The sequence below is a fragment of the Leptonychotes weddellii genome, chromosome 7 (assembly GCF_054177405.1).
Source record: "Leptonychotes weddellii isolate Sample4059 chromosome 7, ASM5417740v2, whole genome shotgun sequence".
Lineage (NCBI taxonomy): Eukaryota > Metazoa > Chordata > Mammalia > Carnivora > Phocidae > Leptonychotes > Leptonychotes weddellii.
This window is the reverse complement of record NC_138375.1, coordinates 125,361,743-125,372,200: the sequence shown is the minus strand read 5'-3', so window position 1 is coordinate 125,372,200 and position 10,458 is coordinate 125,361,743. Positions and strand designations below refer to the sequence as shown.

General features: G+C 37.9%; 1 pseudogene; it reads right to left on the bottom strand.

Moving 5' to 3' along the window:
• Window positions 1-5,116: 5,116 nt before the first annotated feature.
• LOC102750780 (small ribosomal subunit protein eS25 pseudogene) lies at window positions 5,117-5,811 on the bottom strand (annotated as a pseudogene).
• Window positions 5,812-10,458: the final 4,647 nt, after the last annotated feature.

The following is a 10,458-nucleotide window of genomic DNA, read 5'->3' as shown; positions in this document are numbered from 1 at the left end:
AGCATTTTAATTGTATTCCTCCTTGTCCAGATCAAAAAGTCCCTTGAAGCGATTTTCTAACTTCCAACTTCCTTCAGGTCTTACTTTTCCCCACCTTTTTTCTACCAGCCCAGAGCTTGATTTGCCTTTTTTGAGACTCCAATAACATCTTCCTTTCTGTCTTTTCATGCTCCATAGGAGTTTGCCATTTATTTATCCTGCTCAGCCCTCTTAGCAGTTTTCCAGCGTTTTCGTACTGTCTGATCCAAAAGTGCCACATTTAGGTTTTTGTTATGCTGCTAACTACCAATTCCCATGTTATGTATTTATTTCTACATAAGAGACCATCCCTGAGTACAGTAGTATCTTAAAACAACAATCATTTTGTTTGTGCTTGATCTAATGGGTCAGCAATTTGGCCTGTATTTGGCCATGAAGATGCAGTCATCTGGCCTCTCAATGGGTCTATATTTTCCAGAGCGGCCCTAGAGTCTGCTCTGCTTGTCAGCGTGGTTTTTCTTTCCATGTGGTCTTTTAACATCAAAGGTCCAGTTTTCTCACATAGAAGCATCACATCCCAAGAGGGTTGAAGGTGCAAGGCCAAGGCTGGAAAGTCACAAAACACTATTTTTGTTGACTTCTATAGGTCATAGTATGTCACAAGGCCACCCCAGATTTAAGAATGTAAAAATAGATTCTATACTTCATAGGAGGAGCAGAAAAGGAGTAGGGTACAGGAATGAGAGGGATTATTGTGGCCATATTTGCAAATAACCTACCACAATTAAAGAATTTAGCTTGTGTTATATATTTTATTCTTTGATTCATGATAACCAACAATGGTTGCCTTATAATGCTAGCACTTAACATTTATAGGAATTTCAAGCAATTCATCAAATATAATTATCTGGACCAAATTCTATTATCAAAGATAGCTTCCTGTCCTATTACAAAATTATTAAGGAATAATAATAACTAAGCCATGTACATGTAAATTAAATTCCAAAAAGATAATTTGATTTATAAATATTTGTTCTTGTTTGTATTCATTATGAGTATTTTTCCCCCAGATTTAGAATTTTTTCATTATTTTCCCAAATTGTCTACTCCTTGTTATAGTTATCCTCTTTAACATTATTGTATTTGCACGTCTTCAGTAAACTATTTTATTTGAGCCCTTTATTTAGATGTACTAACTTTAAACAATAATGAAAAGGATGTTATTCTACAATACTTAAAGTGTTCTTTACTTAACTACTTGAAATAATCTCTGAACATTATTTTACCTAATATATTTAAGTCCATTAAAATGTTTTAATAGCATGCTAAAAATGTTAGCAGATTGTTAATAGTTATGGTTCATTTATGGTTCAATTATGAAATTAATTATCTGAAAATTTCCACATCTATACTTTAAAAATCACTTTTCTCTGGAATGTGTCCTAAAGTGTCAGTCATATTTTGGGCACAATATGTAAAAACCTCTGTGTAGCTCTGCATCACAAATCTCCAGCTCCTTTTGTTTTTAATGAGCTATAACTTGATTTTGAACATGAAATTCAATAGTCTGAAATTCATGTTTTTTTAATAATGGAATTGATGCCTACATTAATTGTTAAATCAAATTTCCTTGACTGTAGTTTAAAAAAATGTGCTAAACTCAAATGTAAATTGTAATTGGTAGATTTAACAATTTATCAATTATTGCCCTAGTGTTCTTTCTTTATTTTATTTTTTTAACTCATTAGAGACAGGCTGTAAACTAAAAATTAGAAAGCTAAACATCAACTGGATTCTTTTGTGGCAATTAAAAAATATTTCTTAATGTGATATTTTTATCACTATTTGTATGTCTTAACTTCATATAAAGTGTAATATTCTGCGAATCACTATGAGCATTTCTGTCGATAAGCCCAATATTCTAGGTCTTTTTAACAGATGTTCACACTTTTTCTTTTGCTGCTAGAGTGTAAGCTTATGAAGGATGGAACTATTCCTTTGGTTCAGTGATTGATCTCAGTCATATAGCCTGGCACATATTAGGTGCTCAATATGTATTTCTTAACAAAATAAATAATATGTACACTTCTTAATTTTAATTAAAATATTAATTGAAGGGCGCCTGGGTAGCTCAGTCATTAAGCGTCTGCCTTCGGCTCAGGTCATGATCTTGGGTTTCTAGGATCAAGCCCCGCATCGGGCTCCCTGCTTGTGTTCCCTCTCTCGCTATGTCTCTCTCTGTCAAATAAATAAGTAAAATCTTAAAAAAAATAAAATAAAATATTAATTGAAGTAATGTCACATCCTAAATATCAATTTAATGATGTAAGAAATTAGAGGCTTAAGAAATTCAAGTTACCTTCTATGTATATTTTTCATATGGTGTTTATATTATACTATTTCCATTAAGAAATTTAAGACCATTTACCAACAGTGCTAATTTCACTTTTCAGCTTTATTTTTCTGTTTCAGTAAATATATTTGGTTGATTTAGAAGGTTAGGTCATATCTTAGAAAGGAAAATCATGGAAAGAGATAAATTTTATTTTCAGGTCTCAGGAATTCTTATAGTAAAACCAACCCCTCCCTTGCCCAGAAAGGGAGAAAACTTCTTTTAATAATATTTTGTTAGTAATGTGAGGTGGCAAAATGGTATTTGTTCCATGGTTAGTAATTCCCAATTAATTCAAGCATTGGAGAGATTGAGCTTAAGAAATTAATTATCTGAAATACTTATTTAAATTGGATTTCTAAAAAGAAAATCCCAGAAGAATGAATGAATAGCTAATTTTTTCTCAAACCAGGATACTTTTAATATAGAGAACTTTCAATATATAAAAAGTGAGGTAGTAAGAGTACTTGAACACATTTTCATATTTCCAAAGGCATACAAGTGTCAGCCTTTTGAGTATGTTTTGAAACTTGTGTGGCTCTTAGGCATGCTTTATGACAAAGTAAACTGCATTCCATAGGTATAATGGGACTTAAGTTTTAATTTGCCTTTTAATCTTCTCTTCTGATACATGGCTTTTAGCAAATGTAAAATTAATAAACAGTGATTTCTGAGATTTTTATTAAGTCCTCTGTGTAGCAGATTATTTATAAATTTATAGTAGCTTAAATTACTTCTAGATAAATTATTAATGAACTGTGAGAGCTTAAAGCCTTACAAATCTTTTTACATGCTTAACTATCTTTTTAATAGGAAAATTTGATCTAATAATTATTAGATTTAACAAGATGATATTCATTTATCCTTATCTGTAGTTGCATTGTTCTCACAGATTATCTCTTGGGATTCTATTGTGGGTTTTTTGTTTGTTTGTTTTAGGAGAGAATAAAGTTAAAAATTAGCGATGGAAGAAAGGAAACATTTCATGGTGAAATAAAGGTTATGTGCAACTCATGTTCGTTGTTAATGTTTTCTTTATCCTTTAACATAATGTATAGTCAAAGTAGTTCTTAAATCAGTTGTTAAATTATTTTAACTGTAAGTATATCTAGTAAAGTAGGAGCTCAGTACATCTGCACTGTCAAATGTCCAGCAATTTTCGTGGAAAGTTTCAAATCCAGGGGCGCCTGGGTGGCTCAGTCGTTAAGCGTCTGCCTTCGGCTCAGGTCATGATCCTAGGGTCCTGGGATCCAACCCCGCATCGGGCTCCCTGCTCCGCGGGAAGCCTGCTTCTCCCTCTCCACTCCCCGTTTGTGTTCGCTCTCTAGCTGTCTCTCTCCCTCTCTGTCAAATAAATAAATAAAATCTTTAAAAAAAAAAAAAGTTTCAAATCCCTACTTACACACAGCATTCTAATGACAATCCTGACCAAAAGTGAGTCCCTAGAATGAGGAAAAATGATTAAATCTTCATTGCTACACTTAATAAAATAATCTATTTCACATATGACTTGATGATTTACTCCATATAGCAATATATCTATTTATATAGTATTGTCTCTAAAATATCACCATCAATTTATTGAGTGTAACATGAATAATATATTTTTTATTTTTATGTGGATTTATTTTCTTTTTTCATTAAAGTTTTTATTTTGAGATACTTGTAGATTCACCTGTAGTTCTAAGAAAGAATACAGAGATACCACATTATCCTTTACCCAGTTTCCATCAATGGTAATATCTTGCTGAGCTGTAATATGATATCACAGCCAAGATACTGACATTGATGAAGTCAAGATAGGGAACATTTCCATTACCATGAGAATCTCTCATATTGCTCTTTTACAGACAGCACATATTTGGATTATGTCTTATAGGCCATCCTGCCAATTCCTGTCTTTGTGTTTTCAGATCATTTCCTGATAATTATTGAAATATTAAGGATTAAGTCTACCACTTCTTTTGTTTTCTATTCTGTTTCTCATGTTTTGTTTTTTTTCTGCCTTCCCTTGGGTTACTTGAACATTTTTTTAGAATTCCATCTTGATTTATCTACAGGACTTTTGAGGTTATTTAGTTGTGACGTTTATTAATGGTTACTGTAGGTATTATATACACAAAACTTGTCACTGTCTATTGGTGTTGTAATCTTACCAGTTCAGATGAAGTAGGAAAATCTTGCTTCCTTTTAGGTCCTTTGGCATCCCCTCATTCCTAATATATTATCTTGAATATATACATTTAGAACCACATTAAATAGTATTATTTTTGTTTGATTAAGCTTACTTTGGAAAACTCAAGACAAGAAAGAAAGCCTATTACATGTATCCATATTTTGCTGCCCATGTTCTCTCTTCCTTCCTGATGCTCTAAGTTTCCTTCTTTTATTGTTCTCTTTCTTTTTACAAAACTTTAATTATTCCTTTAGGGTATATCTGTTGGCAATAAAGTCTCAATTTCCCTTCATCTGAGAATGTCCTGATTCTACCTTCATACCCTGAAAATATTTTCACTGGGTACAGTATTTCGGATTGACCACTTTGTTGTTGTTGTTTTTTTTTTTAATTTTTTTTATTTATTTATTCATGAAAGTCAGAGAGAGAGAGAGAGAGGCAGAGGCAGAGGGAGAGAAGCAGGCTCCCCGCCTAGCAGGGAGCCCGATGCGGTACTCGATCCCAGGACCCTGGGATCATGACCTGAGCCGAAGGCAGACACTTAACCGTCTGAGCCACCCAGGCGCCCCTTGTTGTTTTTTTTTTTTAATGAAGTTTTATCTTCCAAAATGTACAGTTGGTGGAATCTTGTTCATGCATCTTCACCAGCAGCTGGGGCATCTCCACCCTTGGTGTTTCTGGTGTAAATTACTTGAGCTCTGTGCTTTGAAACCAGTTTAATACGTCCTTTACTAAGGAGCTCCTGAAGGGCTGCCCTGGCCAGGGAACCTCGAATCTTCAGTCTCTCAGAGACAACAGCTGGAGTAATAAGCTTATAGTTGGGAACTTCCTTACAGAGTTTGTCATATGTCGCTTTGTCAAACAAGACCAGATTATTGAGCTTGTCCCGAACTTTCCCTGTGGACCACTTCTTCTTTTTGGCCTTGCCCCCAGGTTTGTTCACTGGGTGTTTGTCCTTCTTGGACGACTTTCCGGCATCTTTCTTCTTCTTGTCATCCTTGGGCGGCATAGCGAAGCTGGGAGAGCGGCGTCCACCCCTGCAGCCTCGCTAAGATGTCAGACAAAAACGAAGCAATGCTTCCTGACCGGCCCAGAAACCTCCACCCGCAGCGAGCGCTTCCGGGGCAAGGGGCGGAGCCCGCAGAGGAAGGTCAGAGGCCCAGCCCCCTCGTCCAGCGGGAAGCGGGCCGCAGCGAGGGGGTAGTCGTTACCGAGCCGTGCACCCCGAACCCTGCCCGCGACTTATTGGGCTTTGCCGCTAGTTGTGAGGCAGCCACACGCTGTATTCCCCAGCCCTGGAAACCAGTAAAGAGAGACAGAAAACAACCTGCCAGGCCCCGCAACGACCCCCGGCAACCCCGCTAGGCGTGGTGCTTCACAACAATGTTATGCCACCTCTTTCTGGGGTCCCATGGCTTCTTATGAGAAAACTTGTTTCATTCTAATTGTTTTTCCTGGTAGGTGAGATGCTGCTTCCCCTGGCTGTTTCAAGATGTTTGTCTTCAGTTTCAGAAGTTTAATTATGTGTGTCTTGCCATGTCTTTCTTTGGGATTGTCTTGCCTGGGCTTTGCTTCATGTATTAAACCTGTAGGGTTGTATCTTTTGACCAATTTGGGAAGTTTCAGTGATAATTTCTTTATACATTTTTCTAATCTTGCCTTCTTCCCCTCCCTTTCCGGAACTCTGATGAGATGAATGTTGGAAATTTTGGTACCACTCCATAAACTCCCTGAGGCTCTACTCATTTTCCCCCCAGCTTATTCTGTTCTATTCAGATTTAGTAATTTCTACTGTTCTATCTTCAAGTTCACTGATACTTTTCTTTGTCCTTACCAGTCTACTATGCTTCCCTTCTGTTGAGCTTTTTTAGTGACCATATTTTTTAGTTGTAACATTTTCCTTTGAGTCTAGTTATATCTTGTATTTATTTGCTAGCACTTTATTTCTTTGGAGAGACCTTACATGTTTACACCTGTTTCAAGGTGTTCATCATTGCTTGTTGAAGCAGGGTTTTTTTGATGGTTGCTTTATCCAATTATTTGTCTAACAATTCTAAGATCTCTGTCCCTTCAATATTGTCATTTGTTGTTCATTTTTTTCAGTTTGAGATCTTTCTGTTTCTTGGCATAACAATTTATTTTCTGTTGCATTTGGATATTTTCAGTATTATATTGCACAACTCTGGATCTTATTTAAATTTTCTCTTTCAGTTGTCTTCCTATGGTGTCAGTGTGACAGGGGAAATGGAGACACTGCCTCATTACTGCCAAGTAAGGGTAGAAATCCAGTTTCCGCACTCAATCTCCTTTGATCCTTGGTGGGGAGAGCTCCCAGTTACTATTGGGTGAGTCTAGGAGTGTCAGTTACTCAGTAGGGCTCCACTCATGCCTCTCTAATTGAGAGGCATTGAAATGTGTCATTATTGCTCCCCACTTGGCTTCCACTGACATCATGGGGAAAGTGTGGTAGCCTTGTTCACCTTGGGAGAAGGTAAAAGTCCTGACTCTCCTCCTGTACAACCCTATGGCAAGAGGTAGGGTGCCTCATTACCACTGGGGAGAGGGTACAAGTACAATGGTTCTTTGTGGTCTCCAGTGACTCCTGAAGTAAAAGGGGGCATCACTATTCCATCACCAGGGATAAAAGTCCACCTCCCTATTCCACCTTCTCTGATGTCACTCCAGTGGGAGTTTGGGTGCCTTGTTGTAGCCATGCAAGTGTGGAAGTTGACACTGTCTGCTCAGTATTTGGTAGGGATACCTGTGGTTTTCTGTGCTGTTCTTTGGAATAGAGCTATTATGGTTTAGAAGTTTTGTGTATTGTCACCTTTCTCCTTTCCTGGTTCTCTGCTAGAGAGAAGCAGTCTTTTATTCTGGCTTTTTATTTGTCTGTACCAGTTGAGGTTTTGAGATTGATGGTTTCTTCAGCTCTAAGCCTGGGTGTGTATGAGGCAAATAGAAAAGCCAGTGAACTCACCTCAGTGTCATTCCTTGGAATTTGAAGTTTCTAGACAATCTGCCACTTTGTCAACCTTTCAGAGCCTGCTTGTATTTGAGAAATAGAGCAAAGTACATCTACTCCATCTTCCTAGAAGCAGAAGAAGCCTGTGACCATTTAAAGGTTTATAGTCAAAAGTGGAAAGAGGTGAGCTCGTGACTAAAGTATGGATCCACTGATAAGCTTTGGGTTGATTTACTGTGTCAATCATAAAGACGAAAAGAAGAACAATCTTGAAAATTTTTTGCACGGATAAAAGATGTTTATTTCCTTTTCTGAATTGTAACAGCTCTCTTTCTATGTCAGGATATGTGCTTTGGAGACTTGCTTGACAATCATAAACCAATAGTGAAAAGAACTAAGGCAGTTTCTTATAAGAAATAAAGATCTTAATATCAAGGGGAAAGAGGAGGCCTTTTGGAGGAATAAAAAAGAAGTGAAGTGGGGCGTCTGGGTGGCTCAGTCGTTAAGCGTCTGCCTTCAGCTCAGGTCATGATCCCAGGGTCCTGGGATCGAGCCCCGCATCGGGCTCTCTGCTCAGCGGGAAGTCTGCTTCTCCCTCTCCCACTCCCCCTGCTGTGTTCCCTCTCTCACTGTCTCTCTCTGTCAAATAAATAAATAAAATCTTTAAAAAAAAAAAAAGTGAAGTAAGGGTCTTTTGGATATATTCTTGCTTTATACCCTATACCAGATCAAGTTGACAGAAAAACCCCAAACAGAGAATAGTGCCTTAATTCTTTTTCAGGGCTATAATGGAGACCACCTTATAGAAAGTCTCACACCAACAGCAGTAGCCACTGTGAAGTACATATAGAAAAAGCTAGAAGTGTCTCCATTGTGCTGCATTAAAAGTTCAGAAGGTTCTCTTCCTCCCAGTTGGAAGGGTACATGAAAGTTAATAGCCGGTGAGCTTGGAATGGGGCAGCAGTAGCAAGGGGTAAGCGATGAGGTCATGTTGTGACACAGGTCCAGGATTGATAGCTAATCCACAGGCCAGAGGGAGAATGTGAATGAGACTCAGAGGCTCTGCAGGGTGAGCTCCAGTTGAGGTGGAGCTAAGTCAGTGACAACAAAGAAGTGTGCTTGACTTCTGTGCTGAGGGATTGCACCACGGATTCTGTTAGCCTTGGACTTGGGGAGTGAAATGCAGGAGCACACCCAATCTCTGTGACAAAGTTTCATCTCCATGAAGGCCGGTGGGAAATCAGAGGAATAGCAAAGGAGACACTCAGCTTGGGTTTCCCGTGGCCGTCCCTTATATCCCAACTTCGGTTTGGAGAAGGAAAATTATGGGCACAAGCATGTGTGACAAGAAAATTAGTCCTTAAGTACAATTTACATCTTAAAATTTAATAAATATTTATCTAACAAGGATGACATAAGCCAACCTAAATGAGAAGACTGATAGAACTTTAAAATAAATGGCATGTGTGTGTGTGTGTGTGTCCAATGGGTCAGGATTAGTTACAAAAATAGAGAATGTTGTAATAGTTGTACATCCTGTTATATATTTTTGTACACTCTTCTCTCCTTGCTCACATCCACCTAATATGTCTGAAAAAGGCATTCAGTTAACATAAATGCTTTACCTGGCTGGATGGGAGAAAATAGTTTTAAGCTACTTACATTGGATCTTAGTATACAAGGGCTTACTTAGATTGCCTTGTAAAATACTGTTCAGATATTCCAAGCAGCCTCCCAGAGTATCTGTTGGGGCGCTCCTAGATTTTTTGATAAACATCTCTCTTCCCCTTAAGGCAGAATGAGCCATCTTTGAACCAGTGATAACATTTATAGAGTTACTCCCTGATCCACAGCCTAAAATTATCTCCTTGAAACCTCTATAAAATGGTCTAGAATTACCTTTCAGGGTCTATTCTTTCAATCATAATTCCTTTAAAAACTGGAGAATGGCTGTCTTACACTCCCAGTAATTTACTATAGAGCCTATTTTGGTTTTCCTTACTACCATCATTATTGTACCCTGAATGAGTTCCATTTTGAATGTTTCATTGGAATTGTGGCGATTAGGATTAAATGCACTATTCCTGGTGGAACCTGGGCAGCTCCCAGTGCAGCAGAGGGGGCTGTTGCTAAAAAACACTGAATCACTTGATTTGCAATCTCAATCTGATAGACTCTATTTCATTTATTTATTTTCCTTTTCCATTATAGTCATCATGTAGTTTATAGAACACTCTATGGTTTTTCTACACATTGTGATAGACTTTTCTTAAAAATAAAAATTCGCTAAAAGGGCCCATTGGCATCATGACAAGAAGTTAGAACTCCCAATTAGTCACACCTGCCATAGTGAAATTCTAATTTGGGGACGACTTGGCCACAGGCGGAAGCAATCAAACAGATGATTCGGGATCCTGGGGGGTTTAAAAGCATGACGTTGATCCCTGACAGTCATTGGTGTCAGGCACGGATATTAGTCCCCTTCAGAAAGGGATTAAAGGAACAGGAAATACACTGTGATTGTGTATGCAATGGGAGACTTAACCACTGAACATCAGCTTGCACTTTGGTCTTCCAGGGGTTTGGAGATAACTAAGCAATCCCTAAAATCCAGGTTCTCGTGAAAAAAGGTCCTTGATAAATCAGTGTTATCAATATTACTCTTCCCATTGAAACACAGAGACTGTCTCAGATTTTAATCATCTGCCTGAATGAATACCACCAGTAAGCTGCGAATCTGGCGTGCCACTGTGCATCTTCTTCAAAGATGGATGATCATTTTTTCAACCATATTCTGGCTTACTCCTGTCGCAGCTAGCTAATCTTATAAAAATGTTAAGTAATAAACCACCCAGAATTTAGTGGCTTCAATTGTAATATTTTATTCTCCTCCTCTGGGATCCTCCAAGAGTCCCGAGATGGAGGCTTTGCTGAGCTAGGACAACTATG